Source organism: Apodemus sylvaticus, chromosome 8, assembly GCF_947179515.1.
Source record: "Apodemus sylvaticus chromosome 8, mApoSyl1.1, whole genome shotgun sequence".
Lineage (NCBI taxonomy): Eukaryota > Metazoa > Chordata > Mammalia > Rodentia > Muridae > Apodemus > Apodemus sylvaticus.
The window spans coordinates 47,926,591-47,931,667 of NC_067479.1; positions in this window are offsets into that span (position 1 = coordinate 47,926,591).

The window sequence follows — 5,077 nt, forward strand, 5'->3', positions numbered from 1 at the left end:
ACCCTCTACTGTTGCCCTAACCGAGGAATCCTGGGAGTTGTAGTTTATTCTTTCCCAGGCTTTCTTGTTTCCCTCCCCAACCCCCTTTGCTCCATCTTTCTTCCTTTGCTCCATCTTTCTTCCTAAACTTAGGTTTTTCAGTTTTTTGCAAACCTTGAAGTGAGACTTTTACTTAATTTACATATCAAATTCTACAGTATGTGATAGGTGAAATCACAAGAATCTCTTTACCTGTTACCAACTCTTAAAAAAGTATTTTCTAAGTTGCTGTTTTTTTGTTTTTCAGAGTGTAGGAGGTTAAAGGTGGAGAAACTCATGCATGCTAGACAAGCGCTCTACCATTGAGTCATATCCACAGACCTGGGGGGGGGGGGTGTTGTTTTTTTAAATGGTACCTCCCCTCCCCCCCCCCCCCCCCGCAATCATTAAAATTTTTAGAAGATTCTAAATTGTAATTGTCACACTTTCAGCCAGTATTGTTTAAAACAGCGACTAAAGAAAACTATAATTTGTATTTTAAAAAATCATAACAGGACCCCCAAAATAGCTAAGCATATCTACAAATTAGAATTTTTTAAGATGGTGTTGCTTACATGTGTGTTTAGAGACACGACACCCTGTCTGAAAAACAAACAAACAACAAAGCAAGAAAGCAAAGAAAAAAAGTCCAGTCAATTATACAGACATGTAAACTGTAGGCTACAGTTCTTAGCTGTCACATTTACAGGTAATAAGATCTCTCTATGCTTCAATTTCCTCTTGAAAGTGAAGATAAATATATCCCATATCTCTGGCTTTAGCAGATAATTTCTTAAATCGTGATCACATACACAAAAAAAAATCAGAAACTGGAAATGTGTGCACACCTGTAATCCCAGCACTCAAAAGGCTGAGTCTGGGCAGTGGTGGCGCACGACTTTAATGCCAGAGCTGGGAGGCGGAGGCAGGAGGATTTCTGAGTTCAAGGCCAGCCTGGTCTTGTGAGTCCCAGGACAGCCAGGGCTACACAGAAACCCTGTCTCAATAAACAAACAAACAAACAAACAAACAACAAAAATGCCGGCGGTGTTGACGCCCGCCTGTAATCCCAGCACTCTGGGAGGCAGTGGCAGGCGGATTTCTGAGTTCGAGGCCAGCTTGGTTTACAGAGTGAGTTCCAGGACAACCAGGGCTATACAGAGAAACCCTGTCTGGGGGGGGGGGGGAAACAAATCCAAAAAACAACACAAAACAAAAAAAGGCTGAGTCAGGGGAGGCTTTCACAAGTTTGAGGTAGCCTGGGCTATATAATGAGTTACAAAGCCAGCCAAGACTACATAGCAAGACCTTGTACCAATAAATAAATAAAAATAAATAAATAAATAAATAAATAAATAAAAAGGGGGGGGGAGTAAAAACTGTGGAGAGAAAAAGATAGAAACCAACAAAATAGTATTTAACATTTACTAGCATGCACTTCAAGGTAGTTACTTCTACCTACTACACACTAGTCACTAGTTTAACTTATTAATTTGTGTATTTCTATAATAATCTTTTGTTTTGTTTTTTTGTTTGTTTGTATGTTTTTTGGTTTTTTGAGACAGGGTTTCTCTGTGTAGCCCCCCTGGCTGTCCTGGAACTCACTCTGTAGACCAGGCTGGCCTCAAACTCAGAAATCCACCTGCCTCTGCCTCCCAAGTATTGGGATTAAAGGCATGTGCCACCACTGCCTGGCTTTTATTTTTTTAAATAGATGTATTTATTTATTATATGGAAGTACACTGTAGCTGTCTTCAGACACACCAGAAGAGGGTGTCAGATCTCATTATAGATGATGGTGGGCCACCATGTGGTTGCTGGGATTTGAACTTAGGACCTCTGGAAGAGCATCTAGTACTCTTAACCGCTGAGCCATCTCTCCAGCCCTCTATAATAATCCTAAAAATCCATTTGCAGGAGAGAAAACTAAAGCACAATGCATCTAAGGAGGCAAGAATGATGGCTCACACCTGGAATCCTAACACAAAGGAGCTGAGATAGAAGGTTAGTGCCCAGGGCTGGAGAGATGACTCAGTGATCAAGAGACTGCTCTTCCAAAGGTTCTCAGTTCAAATCCCAGCAACCACGCAGTGGCTCACAACCATCAGTAAAGAGATCTGATGCCCTCTTCTGGTGTATCTGGAGACAGCCTCAGTATACTTACATATAATAAATAAGTAAATCTTTAGGCCGGAGCAAGCAGGCTGACCATAGCGGGGCTGACCTGGGCAAGCAGAGGTCCTGACTTCAAATTCCCAGCAACCACATGATGGCTCATAACCATCAGTACAGCTACAGTGCACTCATATATATAAAATAAATAACTCTTAAAAAAAAAAAAAGAAAGAAGAAGAAGACGGCTAGTGGCCACTAGCTACTGGGCTACATAGTACCAGACCTGCTTGGGCAATAGTGAGTCTCTGTCTCAAAAAACTCAAGCCCAGTTGAATACATAAAAAAAAAAAAATTAAGAACTCCTGCCAAGAACTGTGAGGCAGGTCAAATTTGGAAAATAGAGGCAGGAGACTCAGATGTGTATATAGTAAGTTCAAGGCCACCATGCAATGTGTGAAACTCTGTCTCAAAAAACAAAGTTAGGGGCTGGAAACATGACTCACTTGTTGAGAGCACTTATTAAACTTCCAGGGGACCTGAATTCAGTTCCCAGACCCCACAGTAGGTGGGTTACAACTGCATCTAAGTCCAGCTCCAGAGGATCCAATATCTTGAGCCTCGACAAGAATCCATACTCACATGTACACACCCACACAGAGACACACACACAATTCAAAAATAATAAACATATTTATTTTAGTGTGTGTGTATACTCAAATGAAGTCAGAGGAAAACCTGTGAGAGTCAGTTAGAAAATTGTCATACAAAACAGACATGTGAGCCCATAGTGAGAAAGTTGTTACCTATAAGCTAACAGGAAAAACTCACCTTGTCTTAATCTTGGACTTTCTGGTCTCCAAACGAGGAATTTGAACCTCCAATCTATGGCATTTTGTTACGAAAGCTTGACTAGACTGATGAATATGTAGAACATTTTTAAAATGTAAATTAATTTTTATGTACCTTGTGTTATCTCTCAACATAAAAAAAGAATCCTGATGCCAAGTTATACTTAGATTTAAATACAGTGCTTTATTTAAACAAAGAACTTTTTAAACAAAGAAAACAATGTGGGACATACATGCTAATTAATGCAGAAAGAGATCTTCACATAATTGAAAAGCAGTTTTATTTAGTTGGTATTTGAGACAGAGTCTCTCATAGCCCATGCTGTCCCTGAACTTGCAATTGTAGCCAAGAATGACTTTGGGCTTCTGTTCCTCCTGGATCTATCCACCAAAGATCTGGGTTTACAAACATAAATCCCACTACCCAGCTTGAAAGAGTGTATTTAAAGCTTAGCAAACTATTCCTTATCATCTATGTTAGGGCTAAAGAGATGGGTCAGTACTTATGACCACTGGATGGCCTTACAGAGAACAGGCTGCAGTTCTGGCACCTCTGGTGCCTCACAACCATCTATAACTCTAGTTCCACGGAATCTGATGCCCTCTTCTGTCTTCCATGGGCACGCAACTTTTTTTTTTTTTTTTTTTTTTCTGAGACAGGGTTTCTCTGTATAGCCCTGGCTGTCCTGGAACTCACTCTGTAGACCAGGCTGGCCTCAAACTCAGAAATCCACCTGCCTCTGCCTCCCAAGTGCTGGGATTAAAGGCGTGCACCACCACCACCTCCCGGCTTGCACATACTTTTAAAAAATGTGTTACAAGGACCTGGGCAGTGGTGACGCACACCTGTAATCCCAGCACTTGGGAGGCAGAGGCAGGCAGATTTCTGCGTTCGAGGCCAGCCTGGTCTATAGAGTGAGTTCCAGGACAGCCAGGGCTACACAGAGAAACCCTGCCTCAAAAAAAAAAAAAAAAACAAAAAACAAAAATGTGTTACAAGGTGTGGTGGCACATGCTTTTTATCCCTTACCTGGGAGACAGAGGCAGGTGGATCTCAGTGAGTTTGAGGGCAGCCTGGTCTACAGAGTGAGTTCCAGAGCAGTCAGTCTATAAGGAGAAACCCTGTCTCTAAAAACCAACCCAAACCAAACCACCACCAATAACAACAAAACACTCAAATAAAAAATAAACAGAAAACCCAAAACCCAAAACCCCAAACCCGCCTCCTCCAACAAGACCACACCTCCTAGTTCTTCCCCAACAGTTCCACAGCTGGGACCAAGCATTCAAATACGAGAGCCCGAGGAGTAGTTGTGGGAAGCCGTCCTGAGCTATTCGGACTTATGCTTACTCATGGCCCTAAGGTGGTGGCTGCTAAAATATGAGATCAATTAACTAGAGACTTCCCCAGGAGCTGTCGGTGGGAAAAGAATGCGAGTTCCTGAGTTCCTGCCCTAGCTGCAGAATGTACCTGCCGGCGTTAACTCCGGGTGTCCCCTCCAGATGACCAGATGACCTCCTCGCTTCCTGCTTCATCCCTAGGGGTGTCTCTGCCCTTCCCTCCTTTGTCTGGTGTGAAGGTTAATTCCTTCTCTGTAAGCCTTAAAACCCACTTACCTCACCGACATTAAATGAAGCCTTGACACAACCCAGACTGACTCTGATTTTGTTAGCGTGCTTGGCTTCCCTTTCTCTCTTCCCCCCATTTTTGACCCTCAGGTAGTGCCTCTTCGAGACCCTGGAATAACTGGACCTGCTGGACGGGTCATAAGTAGTCTCATCTAAACCTCCACAGCTGTCTTCTCAACAGCCTTTAATCTCATGGTTAAATGGGTTGTGGGAATAATAGTGAACTCTTAGATTTTACTGTGCCAGCTAGTTATATAAAATAGATATGTGGTTGTTCTGTTATTTTACTTAATGCATGATTCTAAAGGAGGGACAGCTTGTCTAAAGTGCCAGGAAGCAATCAATGTTTAGCTAGAAATCCCAGGAGCTCACATTCAGGATTTGGCTGTCTTTCTGAGAAGCCCTGCATTTTGATTTACATAGCATTTTTCTTTTAGTGTTGGCTTTGAAATGACTGAGCATTACAT